Source organism: Neopelma chrysocephalum, unplaced genomic scaffold, assembly GCF_003984885.1.
Source record: "Neopelma chrysocephalum unplaced genomic scaffold, ASM398488v2 Primary Assembly neopelma1_25, whole genome shotgun sequence".
Classification (NCBI taxonomy): Eukaryota; Metazoa; Chordata; class Aves; order Passeriformes; family Pipridae; genus Neopelma; species Neopelma chrysocephalum.
In genome coordinates this window covers 4,951,677-4,973,078 of record NW_020897694.1, presented here as the reverse complement: position 1 = coordinate 4,973,078, position 21,402 = coordinate 4,951,677, and the positions used below count along the sequence as shown (strand labels likewise).

At 36.2% G+C, this 21,402-nt stretch overlaps 1 long non-coding RNA gene across 1 annotated transcript; it reads left to right on the top strand.

Moving 5' to 3' along the window:
- Positions 1–1,946: 1,946 nt before the first annotated feature.
- On the top strand, positions 1,947–20,311 carry LOC113963336. The gene is made up of 3 exons (XR_003532754.1): positions 1,947–1,957; positions 4,944–4,950; positions 20,238–20,311. It is a non-coding gene; the product is annotated as an uncharacterized LOC113963336 (long non-coding RNA).
- The last annotated feature ends 1,091 nt before the right edge of the window (positions 20,312–21,402 follow it).

Here is a 21,402-nt window from a genome sequence, read left to right as displayed (position 1 = left end):
CAAATTTTCGTGTCATTTGTCTAGTCAGTAAAGTGAGATATACTAGAGGAGGAAAGAGTATCGGTATCTGTCTTATTTTTCAAGAGAAAGTAATTTTGTGTCTTAGTTACCTAATTTAAATATAAGGTTTATATCAGAGAAGAAGGATGAACAGAGATAAGCAGTTCTCTCTGAGTTAAGACATCATCTGTCTTCAAATACCAGAAGTTAAGACCTGGACCCAGAGAATTCTGGAGTGTATAACTTAACGTCTACCTGTTCATCATCGAAACTTTTACATCTTTCAAATATAGATTACAAATTTTTTACCTGAAAGTTGGATATTTCAACCTTTTTCTTTTGGCATTTAGCTAAGCCAACATGTTCACTAAGGCTGTTATAATGGGAATAACTAAATTCAATTCTTCTTTTTGAGGCCACTGTCTTAATAATTTTGTAGATTTTCTCCTACTCTGTATGCTTCTGTCTCTGTAATACAGCTATCAAATGAATCTACGGCAGCTACAATTTCAAAGGTTTATTTCTGTTCTGGTGTCTTTGCCGTAAGTGTTATTCAAGGAAAACAGTAGGTTTTTGATCTTATGTTCGTGCATGCACAAAGCACATGAACAGTAACAAAAACTCTGTGGTCTGGATTATGAAAGTGAAGATTATTTCTCTGGTTTGTAAAAAAGCAAATACATTTGCACATTTTTGACAGGGGTCTTACGTATGCTAACTAAATTTCATTTTGAAAACATCAACTTAAGGTAACAGTCACAGCCAAAAATTGCATCCTTACTCAATTTTAATTGTTTTAAGTTCAGAAATAGATTTGGCTCTTTCATCCACCTTTACTAAAATTCCAACTCTATAGATCTATGCAGATAAAAAAGAGAAAGAATATTTCCTTTTTGTCTGCAAGTAAATATAACAATTTATTACACATACACCTATGTTCATGTGACATAGTCTTATCTGACTTAGTTTCAACCTAATTTGCTTTCTCCTTCATTCTGAAAATGTCATAACCTTCTCTTATTAGCACACCATAAGCCCTTTTCTCTGGTGCATGTTCTTTTCTTGAGGTCATGACAGGTCATACATTTCCCTCAAAAGATATGGCTATCAAAGCACAAATCATCTAACAGATACATGTTGTAACTATGGAATCATTCAAGTGTGTCGCTATCATAATCCATTGATGAAGGTCACCAGAACCATAACTTGCCTTATATCAAGATCAGAGTCCCTGAGTACTCTGTTAGCAGTCATGTACTTTGGCTTTCATGGTCCATGGTACTACACCTAATAGCAATAATTAACTATACTGTCAGAAATTCCCTTTGTATGCTTTTACTTTGAATGTTCAGGTTGAGTATTACCAATATATTTTTGTGTTGGCATTTAACAATAAAAGTAGTTTGTCTGAAATAAGCAGTATAAGATTTTTCAACTTCTCACTAAAGGTCATTTTGACCAATTACGTTACAAAAGAAAGGTGAAAAAGAATGAAGTAACACTTATTGTAAATCCTAATTGTGGTTCATCATAAACTAGATTGCATCTGTGAATGTCATTTTGCTTCCTTACTTATAAGAATGAGTTTATATGTTGAATCATGCTATTTCTCTATAACATATCCAGGCGCAAATGGGAAAGAAGGTAAAAAGTTATAGAAATATAAAACCATAGAAAGGCTTGGGTTGAAAGTGACATTGAAGAGAATATGGTAGGCATGCTACCCACTAGATCAGGTTGCCCCATCCAACCTGGCCTTGAACACTTCCAGGAATGGGGCATCCACATCTTTTCTGGGCAATCTATTCCAGTGCCTCACTACCCTCTGAATGAAGAATTTCTTTCGATTATCTAACCTAAATCTCTCCTCTTCTAGTTTAAAACTGTTCCTGCTTAACCTGACTATCAGTCCATGTAAAAAAAGTCACTCTCCCTCTTTATTATTAGCCCCTTTTAGGTACGGGAAGGCCACAAGAGGGTCTTTCCACAACCTTCTCTTCTCCAGGATGAACAACCCGAAATTTGTCAGCCTTTCCTCATACGAGAGTTGCTCCAGCCCTCTGATCCTCTTGTGACCCTCCTCTGGACCCACTCCAACAGGCCCACATCCTCCTTATGCTGAGGATTCCAGACTTGGATGCAGTATTCCAGGTGTGGTCTTAGGAGGGCAGTGTAGAGATTTAAGTATATATTGAGGAATTATGTATCAGTAAGATGATTTTTTCCTTCTTTCTTTATTTTAATAATTACAGATTTCAAGTTGCAGTCTTCCTGAACTCTATCTCACTAAAAACGATTTCAACATGAATTTCTGCAAAAACTGAAATACTAGTAGAAAATAACCCTCCAAAAAAATGTTGACTTTTTTGAAAATAAGTTCTTTACAATGTTCTTGCAATCTATCTAGTTTGATCAGATTTTGTGCGAAAAAATCTAGAAGAAAAAAACAAATGAAATGACAAATTTTATGCACAATTGATTGGGTGTTTTAGAGTAGAAATAACCTTTAGGCAGAAAAAGAAATATTCTAAATCAGAGGTAAAAATAATATCTTGTAAACTTTTCATCCTTTAAAGAATTGATGACAGTTTTCCAAATAGTTTAAAAGATATTCTTGTTACCTTTGCATATTTCACTGAATGTACATTCTGTCTAATACGGTCTGTCTGCTTTACTGTTTGGAAGTGTTTTTGTTCTGCTTGGGCAATTATATTCCTCTTCAGGAGATGAAAGATAAAACACTGTTACAGGAGAAGTTTACCTGTTGGTGCATTGGTGTTGAACAGCTCCCACAGTCCACACCAAAGGTGTTTGCATTTCAAAGCTGAGTGGAAAGAACAAGATAATGAATGTAGTAATTTTAATTTCTGCACTTGTGTGTCTGTGTGCAGTCAGTGAAAACTTGTGAGAGTTTGTTGCAGTTCCTAGGTAATTTTCTTGGGTTTTTGTCAGAGGAGAACATGAAAACTGAAGAAAGTCCACAGTGCAAAATTATATGAAAAGTGGAGGAGGGGGAGATGATTTTTAGGTATATCACTGATGTGTAGCCCCCTAGTAGTAAATATGAACAGGTACTCATCTGGAAATTAAAACTTTTTCTGGAGTTTTTTTTATTACACAAACTTGTGTTTCTTGTAAGTAGTTTAATAGCAAAGAACAGGGAAAAGCGACTGTCTTCAGTATGTCTTAGGAAAACAACTTGCACAGATAAAGTGTTCTAGGTAATAAATATGTCAGTCACATTTAGACTGCAAATGGATCTTGCTCATATTTTGCTATTCTTCCCGTTTTCTTACTGAGGTCTGAGTTCTAAATGACTGTGAACTGTATATTGTGTTTGATTTGGGTATATGTGCATACACTCCACAATGAGCATAGTCTCTTTCTAAGATTATTTCTGTGGCATACAGGGTCTGGGTTTCAATATGTAGTTTTTTACAGCATGATACTCTTATATGGCAGCTTGGCGAAGTTAGTGTCATTTTACTGTATTGTATTCCAACAGAAGAATTCGGAAATTTTGACTCCAATCGGAGGAAATTACAACTTTTAGGATGGCTTTTTGACTGATTTTAACTGGTAATTCATGTCTTTAAGCTCTTCCTAGACTGTGAGAATTGTGAATTTGCCTGATGAGAAATTAAAATCTAGCATCAGCTATAACCACTTGAAGCAGAGGTTACAAGAAAAACAAATCAAACCCACATACTCACATTCCCCCACAACATTCTCTAAACAACCTGTGAAAAAAGGTAAAGTTGAATCATAGGATGTTGCGATTTCTGTGAATGCCAGTCACCAATTTTCATGGGGTTTTTTTCCCAGTTTTCTCTGCCATACTCTTCAAAACATTACACTATAATACCATCTTCAGCGACATAAGGGAATTTAAGGATTGCCTGTTTCTTATATCCTTGTCCCTAAAATGAAAAATGAGAAATAAAATCTGTTTCTGACAAAATGTAGGCTTGATGCCTTGTGTCATTTTTAGGTATTATAATGTATTAATATTAACGCATTATTGCAATATAAAACACTAAATTAAATAAATCATTTTCTTATATGGGAAGAGAAGAACTGAAAAATTTTTTGAATAAAAATGAAGAAAAAGAAAATTCTGGCTTAACTATATTAACATAATTTTGAAGAAAAACTTTATGGAGATCACCCTAATTTTCCAGATGAAGTGCTGTTTCCCTTTTTCATGCTGTACAAATAAGTCAATATTCACTTTTCATTTTAAAAGAATTTACTTCAGTAAAGTGATATCTACACAGCAGACTCTAAGAGCACATCCCAGTTGCCGGGTCTCTGTGCCTGCCGAGCAAGTCCTGAATGCACAGGTGGATGGTGCATATGCATGTGCATCACCCCTCTGTGCTGTGGTTTCAACAAAAAGAAATAATTTGCACAGGGTTATGCTAGAAGCGTGATGTACAGCAGCCAAGTCTATATCAGCAATTAAAACAGAATTAGAAACCACACCGTGTTGTTTAGGATTGTTGTATCCATGCTACTTAAATCTACTTCCTTTGTTAGCAGATGTATCTTGGAGAGACATTTTAAAAAAACAATGAGCAATCCAACGATTCAGTGAGGTGGATGAGCAAGGATCTATGCCACAGGTTCACTCCCTAGCCTGTTTTTATTTAGCAATACCTGTGTAAATCCTCTGCTCTGGATGGTCAGTGATCCCGAGACAGGTCGCAGCAGGCTTCAGCAAATACAGCCAAAGCTGAAGATGTGGCCATACAGAGGAAGGAATAACACTCAGGTTCAAAGTTCTGAGCGTAAACAACAGAAATTTAATTGGTTTCGACCTCAGCATGTGCAAAGAGAACACACAGTTTCTGTATTTTTTATTGCATTCACATCTGGAAGTCCTGGCTTTGGGTTAGCCTGAATGAGGAGCCACTGGCCTGTAGCCTGAGTACTGTGGGTAGGGGCAGAGTGATGGGTGTGAGGGAAGAAAAAGATATCTGAGATGAGAGCTTGGGCTCTTAAGGCATTCTTATTCTCACTTATCTTTAGCCCCACTTGGATCTGAACTAAGAATAGAACCCTAAATAATCATCTCTGAAGAAATCAGGCTGAAGTTGAACCACTTCTGCATCTGCTTAAAATACACTGAAGTTTCAAAAGCTTCACAAAATTCAACTGAAAATGTTCATCTTCTCTGGGTAGCTACATGACTTATTGAGTTAATTTTTTTTTATAGTTTTGATGAGTCTCAATATTGTGTTTGCAAGCCTGATCTATGAAATCTTTATGTCTGACCCGGTTCTATGTAACTGTGATAGGCAGATGTTTTGGGAAATTGCAGCTTTGCTCAGCTTACAGGCATGTCCCAGTCAGATTTTGTGCAACACTCCAGAGTTTTGCCTAGCTCTTTTCCCACCTGTTTCTGTGCTTGTGACTGCTTAAAAAATTAAAATGGTAAGGCAAGCTCTCTGAAAAAGGGAGTCAAGGCATCCACTCTTGGGCAAGTAGTGATGTATGATGCAAAGATGGCACCACCATACTCCCTGCCATTGCTCCTTTGCCCTGAGCAAAATTAGAGCATCTTGTGAATGGAGGGAAAAGCTGCTTCAAATTATGTGTTAAATTATGCTCTAAATTACACTCATTTGTTAGATGTTGGTGGAGGCCTGTTCTGCCTCTTCTTCCAAGATGCTATCTTAGCGCAGGTCAGTCAGACCTAAAGTCTGTTTCTGTAAACTGAGTTCACCTCAGTGTAACTCCCTGAGTACTGAGTCAGCTAAATAGTTATTTTTCCTTACAATGCAAATGATCTCCTGTGTGTATGTGTGAGGGGTGTTTTGTGGTTTGGGTTTTTTTTAGATTTCTTTTGGGGTTTTGGCACCTTTTCTTTGTTTGTTTGTTTTAAAATAAATATAGCTAATAACATTTACTTATTTTGTGGTTCGAGATCATAGGTACTTTCCTTGCTTGATCCCTTCAATTTTATTTTGAGCAACAGAGCAGTATTATGAGATCTGAACTCTGTATAAGTCAACGTAGTTAATTTTATGAGGCATTTAAAAGATGCAGATACACTGCATGTAATCCCTAAACATATGTGTCAGCTATGGTTTTCAGTACTTCTGTATAAAACATTTCTGGGCTTAAATTTAGTCATTACTTCCCACAATAAAGCATTTTGAATTTACAAATGAGGTAAAGCCAGGATTTTTAGATCATAGGTCATGCAATGATAATTATTTTCTTAAGAGTCTCTCCCTTAGCAATCAGTGGGATTTCTCCAGGCTAGGATATCTGTTATCAGCGTGATTCATCACTGCAGTGGGTCCTTGCAGCTATTCAGCACTTAGCTGTGGACTGGCTAATGAAGTCAATCTTATCTTTGTGCTGTGAAACAAGAACTATTTGTTTGTGAGCAGTTACAAGTAAAAGGCACAGAAACAACTTACAAGTCAGTATCATAATGAAGAAGAGTTTTTTCTTACCCTAAAGTTCTGAAAGACAATGCACTATTCTTAAATATCTACAAAGACCACTAGACATTGTTTGAACGATTTTTTTTTCTGAGCTTTCAAATTAAAATGTTTTCTCCAAGAGACAAATATAATCTCCTTTGTAATTTAAAGTGCTGGATGATATGGTTAGGCCCAATAACAGCTGTGATTTCTTTAGGGAGAGTTTAATCAGTTTGTTGTGACATGGTACCAGGAACTCAATTATGATTGATCACTATTGCTCAAAAACTGGCCAGAAATGAGTCAGCGCAAATCATTTAAACAGTGCCTCAAAGCTTCAGAACCTCAGAAAATGAGAGGCCTCTGGAAGCTGGCAGAAATATCAGCATGCTTCAGGAATGGAAGGGTTTCCAGTGGCTCCATAAATACCATCTTGGTGGTATCTTATTCCCAGCATGGCCAGGGGAATTCTGTTATCCCATTACTTAGTGCAGTGGTCGTCAAGATTAAATAAAGGATAAAATAGATCATTTGCTGAAGCCACCTTACCGGTAGGAGTTCAGTGTCAGTGAATTTTCATAAAAATATTCTTTTTATGAAAAATAAATTTTCTGTGGTTCTACTGGTCTATATCAGTTGGTTTTGTTTCCTCTTCATAGATTCAGGTAATCTAAGAGACCTTTATGCTCATTGATGGGCAACTAACATGTATCCTGACCATAAAATTTCATCAATGATGTTTATATTAAACCAATATGTCATGGCTGATCTAGAGAACACGCTTTAAAACAACATTGAATCCAAGGCATCAAGTTATCAAGCAAAACAATGGGCCACCAAATTCCAAGGTAAATTATTTTAGTGGCTATTTGCCTTTGCAACCAGATGTGTCTATCTCGCATTGGCCTTTTTAGCCACCAACGCGCTTGTAGCAAATGTGGGTAGAGCCCTTCCCAAATCTTCGTTCGCGAAGCCTAGCCTTTGTGTTGGTTACATAGTGACTTCCACTTTCAGTCACTATAACTAGTTGTACTTCTATATCATGCCTTTACTGACAGAAATCTTCTTTGATGTAACTAACAAGTGACAGGACAAGAGGAAGCAGCCTCAAGTTATGCCAGGGGAGATTTACATTAGATATTAGGAAAAATTTCTTCATTGAAAGGGTTATCAAGCACTGGAACAAGCTGCTCAGGGAAGTGGTTGAGTCACCATCCCTGGAGCTAGTTAAAAGATGTGCATGTGGCACTTGGATATAAGATTTAGTAAAAGATTTGGCATTGCTATGTTAACAGTTGAATTTGATGATCTTAAAGGGTCTTTTACAACCTAAATGATTCTATGATTCCATCTATAACAAGAAAGATCCCTGAAAGATTTTTCCCTGGTTGCTATCACATATTAGTCTCTGTGTCATCATATCTTAACCAGTATTGTTGCCACTATTGTAAAATGGTTTGCTGTGGGCTCCTTCTTTTGAGATGATCAAAAATCATTATACTGTAAAATACCCTAATACAGACAGAATTTTAACATCAATGTTTGCCCTATGCCTCTCAGAATATACTTGTGTCCCAATAGGTTGTCAGCACTCACTTCAGTAAAGTCCTCATTCTGGTGGCAGTGATCAAATCTGGCTTTTTGTCCTTTTTAGGTAATTTACCTGAATCAAACTCCTTTATTAACTCATTAAAAAATATTTTCTTGACCCTGTATATTTTTTCTAAGCCCTAATTTTCACATTCAACTTTTTTTAATTTATTTATTTTTATAATGTGGACACTGGAATCATATAATATTCTAGTAATAGCTTTACTAGTGCTGCAGATCAGCTTTCTACTTCTACTCAGTATTTCTTTGCTTATGCATCCAAGGATCACAGCTGCTTATCCAGATGTCATATTAAAGTAAGAGCTCATTACCATGAGCTACTTAGTTTCCCAATTACCTGTTTCCCAAGTAATTTTTTTCTATAATATTATCCTTTATGGTGTATATTTTTGTCTTGAAATAGTAAAATGGGAAAACATGGAGAGAGAAGGGGTGAGAAAAAATCTCTGAAAAGAATAAATACTGAAAAATTTTAAGGACCAGGTTAAAAAAAAAATAAAAAGAGGGGAGAGAATCTAAGAATTACTTTCATATGTAAGAGATAAATTTTATGGTCACCATGGCACTGATATACTTAAATAAAAGAATATGAGGCCTGGAGATTAGAGAAATAGGAATAGAATAGGAAAGTTTGTCAGTAGGAACTTGTTTGATGTGGTGCTGAAGGAGACTATAACTATTTAGAAAGGAAAATCAAACTGCTATAGGGAGAAGGGTACAAAGTCTGGTGAGAAATAACTTAAGAAACCGTGAGAGAAGACTAAAGACTAACAGGAGAGATCTGAAAACTATAAAACAAAAAAAAATTAAATCTAGGTGAAAGCCTGGAAGAAAAGCTGAAGAACCTTCAAATTTTGTTATCTGGCACTAGGCAACAAAGTAGTTATATTACTCAAAAATAGGAACTCCAGGTAAAGAAGCCATACAATACAGAATTCTAACAGTTTGGTTAAAAAAAGGCACCCCACCTAGTAGAGGGAGACAATCTTCAGGACATGTTCATTGCTGAAAAAGGAAATACCACAGTGAAGTATTCAATACATCTTCACCAATCTTTTCTATAATTGACTATAGAAATTGCAAAATGCCAGTCATTTGGTTCCCAGAAGACACCATGCCTCATATGCTTTTGAGCTCATTCAACTCTGTTATGCAATATCTAGTCTCTGTAAGAAAGTAACTCTTTATTGCCCAAAGGTTAACTTTCTGAAGTCACCTGTGAGTTAAGATTATTTTAATATATGAGCCAGAGCACATTATTTATATCTCCTATGAGCACTGGCAAAAAAAAAGGTCTTATGTATGCATGTTGTGACTTAGAATACATCCAAAATTAGCTGGACTGAGGGCATGAGAGTACCAGCGTAAGTTATAATTTTCATAGTGAGATTGAGCTTTTGTGCACCAAGCATTACAGCTTTTTTCCACAGCATGGTTAAATGCATCTTTGCACTCAGAATGAAGTGATTTCTAAGGAGCTTAGCTTTTAAGTGCTGTCTTTTAAGACTTGAGAAGATACTTGGAATTTTGAAGTGACTTAAACAAACATTTCTGAAAGAAGTCATTTTAATGACAATGGCTGTCTTTCTCCCACTGTGTAATCATTCAGCCACTTTTATCCTTGTCACAAGGGATGCAGTATATGTAACATGCACACCTAACTATCAGTATCCACTGGAGATCTATGTTGTCCAAGAGAAGATCTTCAAAGCTTCACATTCAAAATAGTACCAGAGACCCTCATCTGGACAAATGGATTGAAGCTCCTTTAAATAGCCAATGAGCCTGGAGAGCTGAAGATCTGACCAAATCTCTGTTGAGATTTGAGACAGCTGAGTAGCTCAGCAGTCTATATTAACAGCAATTACTAGACTTCCACTGTCTGCAGTAGACATTTAAATGCTATAGCTGATAGGCAAACATCTGTATTGAGACACCTAGAGTGTTTAAAATCTGCAGATGAATTTGGACAACGCCTGACCACTGAATGTAATGCCCTTTGAAGTATCCCAGTGTGTCCTAGCTGTGCTTTAGCTGCCCTTTCACCAAGTGATCCATGGGCATCTCTCATAAGCCTTATTTTCCATTTCTGTTCATTTTAGGGTGAACCTATGTTAAAGTCTTAGCTTAGACAGTAATGTGACTTTGGAATGTGCCTCCTGGTTGTGCCCATCTACTGTCTGGGTTTGTGTTACAAAATTGTCTTAGAGTACATGAACCTGTTTCCTTTTGGATTAAATTTAACCAGAATATGCCCTCAATAAGTGTATTTGAAGCTTTCTAGCCACAAATGTGAATTTTGTCACCAGACCAGGTTATAAAATTCTGAAATGTGTGTTCATCACTCACTGTTTCACTCCACAGACTTACCCCTATAATCTGGGACTGTTTTCTGGGCTACATCAGAAGAAGCATGATCAACAGGTCAAGGGAGATGATTCCCCCATTCTACTCCACCCTCATGAGACCCCCATCTGAAGTACTGCATCCAACTCTGCAGTTCCACCACAAGAAAGACATGAACCTGTTGGAGTGGATCCAGAGGATGGCCATTGAAGTGCCTGAAACATTCATACAGGGATGTAGATGTGACAGAACACCATCAGCATATCTGCTGTGTAAGGTAAACATACACAGGTATTCTTCCGAAGAGTGCCAAAGCACTGGAAGAATTAAACAAAAAGGTTTCTTTCAGATGAAAGGACCAGTGCTTTTACAATGCAGCATACCCATCCTTCAGGGGAGAAAATGTGAGTTCCTGCACCCTCAGGGCCCCCTGTATCCTCCTATTTCTCCCCCACATTTCCAAGGCCTCTGTGCACATCTGTTAGGGCTCTGTCTCTCCTCTCACATACCAGAGAGAGGCTTGCTGTGGCGGGGGAGGGGGAGTGAGGGGCATTGAAATTGCCTTTGAGAAAGAGTTACCATTTAGGCAGAAAGCCTTCATAGTGAAAATCGAGTTTCTAACTTTCCAGTACAAATTCTTCCGCAATTGTATCTATCCCTACAGCTCCTTTCTGTAGGAACAACTAGAGTTGTTTCCTAGCAGTTACTCTAGGAAATCCAAAGTAGCATTTAGGTCTTTTCTTAGGTGAGAGAGTTTAGGCTGCCCCTGATATCTTCATTGTTTATATTACTTTTGGAGTCTATGTATGTTACTCAGACAACTCTGAGCGTGATAGTACCTCTGTATATAACTTTGTGAAAAATTTCACTGAATGCAACTAATATCTGTATTATGGTTTATGAACAGGATCAGGCACTACCTGTTCATGTCTGAATTTTTCTTTCTCTTGTTTTTTTTTAGCAATTTTCAGTGACCTAATTTTCGGTTCCTTCAGTTCGTCACACTGTGTTGATGGAGATATCCAAGTGGTAATATGCATTTATCTATATTTCCTTCTACTGCTTGCTATTTCTCCATCCATCTCTAACTCACGCATCTCTACTGCAGTAACAAAGACTACAAAATCATTTTCAGCATAAAGAAACCTTCAGCAAAGACCCATGTTTACCATTTTCTGAGCAAAAATTGCTTGCATTACCAAAATTAAAACTTAAAGTGCAATTTTCCCTAACTTATCAAGCGCATATTGTCTTTGTTGGAGATAAATTCTTTTGCCTGCTACTTCCTGCCAGTAGCTTGATTTACCATGAAAAACTGAGCAGTGGGAATCTGCTACCAGAGAAAAACTGAAGGAGTTTTCATATTTTCTCTAAGCTTCATATTTTTGAAGAAATAGTGTGCTGGTATCCTTTCTGAGAACTGTATTAGCAACTAAAAGCTGAGCATATGCTAGTGCTCATATGATACACATGGTTTACACTACCTGAGTGGTTTTGCACTTCATAGACTCACTGTGTCTTCAGGCATTTAGTTCCTGATTCAGCAAAATGATTATTCATACTGAGGGTAGAGCATATAATTAAGTGTATTGGCTTTACCAAGACTAATGCATAGGCTAGTCTTATGTGTTGCCATACATTTTTATGACCTTAAACAATTTAGCTAAAACTGCTTGTAAAGCAAATGTGAATATTTCAATGACTTAACAGCACTTTTTCAGTCTAAGAAACAGAAATTTTGTCATGACTGTTGAAAAGAATGTGGTAGTGTTCTCATCTTTTTTTTTAACTCACATTAATCTTTTGTTGAAAATTATAGTGGTGTCAGGCGGGCACCTAAGGTGCAGGTTCTCTTTGACTTGACTTTTTTCTACTTTACATCTCTCAGGACAGCACTTTCATTAAAAGATTATGGAAAAGACTGAGAATTTTTCTTAAACCTGCCACAAAAAAGTCAGATACATTATGCCAATTCCTAGCTCTTACTCAGAAATGCCACTGATGTATGCCTGGGCCCTCACTAGGAGTGATGACTTTAGGAATGTAGCCAAGTCTCATATGACAGATTTTGTGGGTCCACTCAAAAAGTGTAAGCAATAATAATTTCCAACCCTAAAGAAGCATTGTGAGGTCAACTATGTCAAAATGGGTTATTCATAGATCCTATCATAGTTGAAGTGTTTAAAAGTCTAAGTACTGTATTTAAGTGCTAATATAAATGTAAGCTTAAATGCTAATATAAAGTGATTGTAAATATATCAGAGCAGAAGATAGTGTCTTACCTCCAGTTTATGCTTAAACTGTTCAGGACTGCAGAAGATATAAAGAAACCAAGGTATGAAGTCCATAGAGCCAGTTTCATGACACTGATTCACAGAGGCAGAATAGCAGAGGAAATGAAAATGTCATTCAGTTTCTGGAGAAAAAATGTTGGGTTGTTTAGTGCTTTTTTTTTTTTTAATACCACTATTTCTCATTGAATGCTTAGTTTGAAACCTAAAGGGATGATTCACCACAGAATACCTTAGTTTTTCTGCTAGTAGAGTTGTAGAGTTCATTGATATCACTAAGGCAAAAGACTTTGATCTTGATTTTTGAAAATGTTACCTATATACTTCGTGTCAGTGTGAAGTTAAGCACCTCATCAATTTAAGTAGGTTTACTGTGGGTGTCTTTTTGGGTTGTATATCTAAGGTAGGGGAAAAGCTACTCAAAGAAGTAGTAATAACTAGATTTGTAAACTGTACTGCTGTAGAATAAGTGAAGTATACTGGTCACCCTAGACCTCAGTTCTGTCCTCAAATAAGGTTTTTGATTGCCCTTGTGCAGTTTTTCCATCTGTAAAACAAAAGAAATATCTCCTATATTGCTGTGTGAAGCTCTTTTCAGAGAAAAGAAAAAAAAATATTTAAAATCTAGGCATTATCAAGTACATACATTTGGCAGTTTTCCAGAACACCCAATCTCCTTTACCCTTAGCTACATGATGGTCATGGGTTTAGAAAACTTTTCAAAAAGCAGCTATGTAGTGAGAATTGTACTTTGCTTATTAACATGCAGGCCTCTGCCAAACTTCTCTCATTTGCATTATATAAACTGTTTCTCACAGCTTATTTCCCCTTATTCAAACAAACAATGACCTTTGTAACAATGAAATATATTAGCAGGAGGAAAGTTATTTCATAACAGAAAGGACCAATTTTTTAACAAGTGTATGACCAATGTTTTTTCTCCCCTAATTCCTCACAAATAGGTTGTGCTGCTTTTGTTCTCTCAGCAATATTTTCCGCTCTTTCAAAAGATGACAAAATTAGGTCTTTGTCAGTGTATTTCAGACTTTTCAGGATATATAGTAACATATGAAACACTGGATTTTATTTAGATGGATTTTGCAACATTTTCATACTGATTGGAACTCAGAGAAAGAAGTGCATTTGTTTGTGTCTGTCTCAAACTATTTGTGTCCGGAATAACAGTTCATGATTAATTTCCAGGAGGAGTATTGCTCTTTTGGTAGCCAGATAAACAACTGCAAAATGAGTGTTAAACAAAAAAAAATAAAATCCTTTCTCGTTTGTTTTCATAAACATCCAAGGAACCAGAAATTCTGGTTCAAGTCTATTAAAAATATTTTTCTTGAATTTGTGAATTTTATCTTTTATGATTTTATAGAGATGATCTGATTTGATGCTTCACTGGTGAAATTGGTGGATTTCCCTCAATTCCATTCCAATACAACTTTGCCAAATTCTTGCCAAGTTTTTTGTTAGTAGAAATGAAGTTCTCTATTAGAAGAAATAAACACTTTCCCATAAATGAGGTAGCTGAGCACTCATCCATTTTGGCATGTTCTGTAAGCATAGACTTTGTTTTTTAAGTTCTTTCATGAGAAGAAAACTCATGCCTAAAAAAAACAGCACCAAACAAACTCACTTAATCTAAGTAAGGAGTTTCAGTGTAAAGAACTGAAGAGCTTGCATCTTTCCAGGAAGCTCAGAGTTAAATTATCCCCTCTTAAGTTAATATTTTGATTATAGCAACTACATTTAAATATACACATTGACTCAATTTTATGACTGTTTCTATGGACTCTTAGAGTGTGTGACTGACATTATTGGTTGATGTTTATCGTAATGCAGTAGTGCATTATACAGATCCACAAGCACAAATCACCTGTCATTGATGACCTGATTTTTTTTCTAAAGGGTGCTGTGAATAAGGTGAAAACTATTTGCCATAAACTGTGAGCTTTGATCTAGCTAAGTTATCCTGAGAGTAAATGGAGAAGTGAGTTATTTAGAATATGCCCGTGAATAAATTGTTGGGCAGCAATTTTAAAGCATTCATAGCTTTACTATAAATTTAAAATTAATTTTGGTAAACATGTTGAGGTTATGTGAAAATTATTGCATTTTTAGCAGATAATTCTGCTTTCCTGAACAGAGCATCATTTGTTGGAAATTGAAGGAGAAATTGGTATTGCAAATTTCTCCTTGCTTTTCTTGAGCACCATATAGTCTAAAAAATTATAATAATGTAGTATGAGTATTACGTGTGAGTAGACCAGATACTTGTTCACTCATATGTAAGAAAACAAGAAAGAAAACTGGAGAAAATACTTGCAAACACCTCAGTAGTTCTTCTCTTGAAATTTTGTTATTGGCAAATTTATAATTTTCCCAAAGTAAGTATCAGTGAAAATCAGCATAAATGGATTCTCATTAAGTGGTCAAATGAACTTAGGCAGTTCTCAACTATTGAGTAGTGTAATAATGTATTATTATCTAAATCTAAATTGTCTCTAAATTGGAGATTGACCCAATTTGGAGGTGGGATTTGGACCGTTTGACTACCAGAGTTCTCTTCTAACTTGAATTATTCTACTAAAAATAAAAAACTCCTTAAAATATAGGACCTTGAAAAGATTGCCTTTTTTTTTTTCTTTTTTTTTTCCTAGACCACTAATAGTTGTTTAGCTATGGTACCTAAATGAAGCTTGGAAAGTGGTAAGACAATTGTTCTTTAATAGAAGCAGGTGGCACAATATATTCTTCAATGCTACATCCATTTAGGAAAATAGGTCTCGTTTAATCTGTGTTCTGTTTTCACTAGTGACAGGTGTCTTTTTAACATGAGTTGTTGCCACTGTGTGAAATCCTATAAGAAATAAAACCCAATATATCTTGTAAGTTGGATATAGCTGTTTTTCTAGCTTTTATTCAATACCTAGGGTTATTTTACTGAGATAAGCCGGATGTGTTCCAGTCTGGTATTTGCAGGCAGATCTCTGGAAAACTTGTGAAGATTAACATTTTTTCCAATTGGAATGAATTAACTGATGGGACTAGCATAAAAGTACCCTAAAAGAGGTTGTATCTATTTAGCTGAATCTGTTTCTAAACTACTTCAAGCCATGAGACTTAACTAGCGTGAATTTTTAGAATTAAACTAGGGTATCTCCCATTATAGGGGTTCACACAGACATTTTGTGAATATATTAAACTGATATATAATCAACTTAAGTTACACTGAAAAAAACCCTTGATTTCGGTGAAAATTGTTCACTTCTTATAATTCATAAAATAAATGAATAATGAGGGAAAAAAGTGGGGAAACATAGTGGTGTACTTCATGGATCATAAAGGAGTAAAAAGGGAATTAAAAATATCCTGGTGATTACTCCTAATAGAACAGGTCTATGTAAAACCTATGCTAAAATACAATGTAAAAAAAATGCAGCTATAACTTTTTCAATGTTCTGAAACTATTATAATATCAAAATAATCCTAGGACACCACGATCAACAGAGAACACTATGTGTTCACTGTAAATGAACACTATACACATGTAGGCTTCTGTACTTAACTTTAGAAATGAATTATTAGATTCTGTGGTGGTTTGACGCACAGAATGCCCACCAAAGCTGCTCTATCACTCCCCTTCACAACTGGACAGGGGAGAGAAAATATAACGAAAGGCTCATGAGTTGAAATAAAGGCAGGACTCAACAACTACCCTCACAGGCAAACCAGACTGGACATAGGGAAATTAATGGAATTTATTAACAATCAAAATCAGAGTAGGATAATGAGAAGTAGAACAAATATTAAAAAACACCTTCCTCCCACACCTTCCTCCTTCCTAGGCTTAAATTCATTCCCAATTCTCTATTTCCTCCCTCCCAGTGGCACAAGGAGGATAGGGGTTATGATCAGTTCATCACACACTGTTTCTGCCGTTGCTTCCTCCTCAGGGAGAAGAGTATTTCCCCTGCTCCAGTGTGGGGTACCTCCCATGGGAAACTGTCTTGCATGAACTTCTCCAGCATGAGTTCTTCCCACAGGTTCTTCACGACCTGCTTCAGCATGGGTCCCTTTTCGCAGGGTGCAGTCCTTCAGGAACAGGCTGCATCAATGTGGGCTCCTTTTATCTTCTTAAATATGTTACTAAGAGGCATCACTGATTGGCTCGGCCTGGGGTAGAGGTGGGTCTGTCTTGGAGACAGCTGGCATGGGCTCTGTCAGACATGGGGTAAGCTTCTGGCAGCTTCTTGAAGAAGAATCTACCTCTGTAGCCCCCCCCCCCTACAAAACCTGGCCACACAAACCCAATACAGACTCAGAGAATTCAGATTCAAGGCACGGCTTCAAAAAGAAAAGTAATGACTACAGAGTGCTAAAAAAAAAAATGTATTCCCTGTCCTTTTCCTTTTATTTAATAAATCAAATATTGTCATGAAGAATCAGCAATCCTGTGACACTCTGTGGGTTGAGGAACACAGAACCAAAATCAAATGTCCATCCTATGCAAGAGCTGCAGCCATGAAACTATCATTGGACATGGTTGCCTTGTCCTTTCTCTCTAATTCTGAATGAAAACTAACTGCAGCTCCCAGGTGTAGCACACTCTATTACAGGCTCCTTGGCTATTTTAAACACAAGAGTGTCATTATTTTAGTCAATGAAGTTAAGACAAACTTGTCAGTCAATTGGCACTTTGGGACAAGCATAGTAGCAAACTTTACTGGAAAGAAGTGTGTTTCAATAAAAATCTTCAGCAACAAAGCCATCTAATAAGGTGACTAATTCAATAAGGAATAATCATTTGATTTGTCCCAGAAAGACACTAACATTACAGATTTACAGTTTTGTATAAGTACAGCCTCAATATTAGTTTCCTCAAAATATTACTTTCTCCCTTACTACTCAGTATCTTTAAGGAAGACAGAATTGTGTACCTCCTTTCTGACATGATCTATAGCTGAGTCATAGGCATGATTTGTAAAGGAAATGTTTCAGTTCTCATGATAACTCGAAATTCACAGCAATGAGTTTTAAAAGTATTTCCTTTTTTTCTCATTACCAGTTTCCTGTTTATCCGGTCGTGATCAGCTTCCTCAGGACCATTCATTGGATTACCTTTGTTCCTCTAATCTCTGTGAATTTTCAAACACTTTACAAGTGCATGTGATTAATAAACCATGGGAAGAAGGTAGGGGGTTTTGGTTTTTTTTGACAAAGTTAATAAAAGTAGTCAAATGTTCCAGTGATTTCTCTTGATTTTCATTAATATGTCCTCTGTGTTTTAGTATAAAGCAATCATCCCGTTTCACATTGCCAATCTGCATTTTGAATGAGCCTAAAGATTTGATACTTTTGATCAGACTTTAACACACATCCTTCTTATCTGAAAATAGTGTTAAAAACATTATTTGGATTATAAGCAAAGCTTTAATTTGTACAGCCCATGGCTGTCTGTGTCATAAATATGCACGTCTCTTCCCCAGCAAGACTTTTCTAAGCACTTTTCATGGCACTTTTAATATGCATTGGGTTTAATTTGTTTTAAGGCATAATATAAATTCTTGTTTGATAGAGAACAAAAAAAATCCTTAAAAAAAAAGTCTGCCTTAGTTACAAGGCTGCACTCTTCCTACAGAACCCTAAGTTTTATTAACTATCCAAATAACCTGTTATCATTGTTTATGCACAGAGTTCTCATTTTGTTCTGAGTATTGTATCTACCTTTTCTTGAAATATCTTCAAGTCTATGCATTTGCCCTCAGCTACTGGTGTGAATTCCTTCAGCACATAATGATAGTGTTTCACATTCTGAGCCATGAGCCCATGCTACCTGCCATGGAATACAAATGTGGACAAGGTGGTATTTTCATTATCCTAGGGTCAGTAGAATTTCAAGAGCTCCGAAATTACCTCTATCAGTGATGCAGGTGTCAACTTAGTTTTAATAAATCTTTGGAAACAGCCATGAGTTACTTCTAGGACATCTTCCCATTTCCGGAAATACATCATTCAGCTGCCAAACCCGCTATCAGTTTGTAGCAAATAGAATTTCATCCGTTAAATGCAAAGTCTCACTTCAGCTTCTGCGTACCATCACTCTGTGATAGCTAAAAGTGTGATTAACCTGAAGTTTAGCTGATATCAAGCCAAATGTATGCTATTCCACTTTAACTGGAACAAGGTCTTGAAAAATTGTATTTTCTGCAGCATATGCATAAGGAATGTTATATTTACCATACTTCTGATTATTCCAGCTCTCAATTGGCATTACATTCTGTAAGGAGATTTTGACAGTTTCTCAGTTTCTATTTATTCATTTTTTTGGCTTTTAAAAAGCTGCCCAAAAACATCAAATCAAATAAAAAAGAAAATGCAGCCTCCCATTAAGAAGAGAATTAAAATATAGGAGAACATCTTGTTTGCTGATAATAAACTAATATTGTATTATGTATTCAGGCAAAAATTCAACTCAAGTTAATGGGACAGCTATGGTATTTTAGTCAATGCTGACTTCAAATGACAAATTCTTTTTAGACCTGTTAGCTACACTAATTAATCCTGACAACAGCTTGAGTAAAAAAAAATATTAGTGTACTACTTTAGTAAATGTGAAACTGATATATGTGGATATTAAGTGGTTTTCCAGAAATGGTAGAGACAATACGAAATAAGATTAAGTAAAATTCAGGATGGAGAATAACAAAATGAAAAAAAAGAACGTAGCCCTGAGTGTTACGTGTCAACCACTAGAGTATTTTACAAGCCTGATATGTCAAGTTGATGGAAATCAGGAGATATTTCTATTAATTTAATGAATCCTTTTTATTTGAAGCTTTTTTTTTTTCTCAAAAAGACAGTCTTTTGGTCTCTCTAAAAGTCCTAAGAGTGGGGGCAAACCTTAAGTACTACTGTTGTCTAAACAAATCAGGTCTAAGTATAAATGAAAGGAGTTTCTAATGTTCATTATGGTAAATTAAGAACTCTTTATGTTTGGTTTTCTGCTTTGCAAAGATTTTGGTGACTATTGTTGTATTATATGTTTCATTTATTTTCCAAACATTTTTCTTACTTCTGTCAAATAATTAATGACCAAGAAAATGGGATCTCTGGCAGTCATACAATCCAACTTTCCTTTAAGTGGGAATATCACTGGCAATCATCATCATGGCCAGGCTTCGCGAACGAAGATTTGAGGAAAAAAAAACCAAAAAAACCCCAAACAACCAAAAAAACCCCCAGCATGCTAGAGTTAATTTGGGAAAACCTTTGGAGGCAGGTGTATATGCCTTTGTCTTTTGATCTTTGTGTGACTGCATTTGTAGAAGATGTCACTACAGGGCTTTGCAAATGTGGGTAAGGCCTTTGAGCCTATGCAATGGATTTTTTAGGTGAGACACAGTGTGCACGGAACTGAACCCACGCTTTAATCCTAAGGTTCATCTGCCAGGGCCAAGCGAGCTTGGATGGTGTCAGCGAGGTCGTCAGGACGTAGGTTTAATTAGAGCGACCTTCTCTTAGATGGATGGCCTTACAGGGCTAGTCAAGCTCCATCTGCCCGGGTTTAGAGTTGTCCTTCTCTTCTGTGTCCTCTGAGGCTCCTCCTCTCATCTCCCACGAGGGCACAGTTCGTGCTGGCGAAGCTCCCCCTCTCTCTCTCCTTTCCACGCCCGGGGCCAGGCCCACTGACAATAGATTGCATCAACTGTAGCTTTGTTCAGTGAAAGCTTAAAAACCCCTTTGGAAGGAAATTCACAGTCTTCTCAAATAGTATCTCACAAGAAGTCATGTTAAACTCTGTTAAATTTCTTTATTGAAAATCAAAAATTTTCACAAAATACACTATTTTCAATAATTTGTTGCAAAGTCTTTTGTAATTAAAAGGGAGAAAAAATAAAAATTTGTGAACTTTGTTAATTTTTTCAGTGGAACATTGTATAAAATTAGTGCACATGCTTTGACCTTGATTTTTGATATTAAATACTATTACAACTATCAGGGATACCAATAAGCATTAATATTAAAATTAATATGTTTTCCTATATGTTACTTGTTATGTGCTTGCTAATTACTGGGTTTAGGTTTTGGTGATAATTCTACCTCTACATTTACCTTACCACACATAATAATTGTTAGGACTTTTTTTTCCAGGGAAACATCTCAGTTTGGAATGGACAGAAAAGCATGTATTTAAGTTGCCAGACAGGTATTCCATGCTATCTTGTAAAGCTTTGCATATCTTTGTTTTACCTTCTCCATCCTTATCATGCCATTATTCCAGATTGTGCAGTAGTGTGTGTCAGGTTTTATTTGCCTTCTGTCTCTCTCTCTTTGAAGACTGCAATGTGTCAAACACCTCTAAACAATCATTACCATTTTGTTTAAAATATCACTTAAGCCAGCATTCAGCTTCATGGATTAGGCTAAACTGTCTCCAGTATTTCAATGTTTTTTTATATAAAAATACACTTTGCTTTGTAACGAAAAGCATTAATAAACTTTTTACTGCATTTCTCTAGCATAATTTAATTACTTAGCAGCAATACCACTATTTTTATTGCTACTAGACTGTCTAATGTCACAAAGGGTAGACTGCAGACTGCACGTGGGCTATGAAAAATTTTAAGTAGCTTACAAAGCCAGTTCTCAGCTGTGGTCCCTTTTACCCAGAACCAGTTGATTGTTATCGTTGTGATAATTAGAGGACC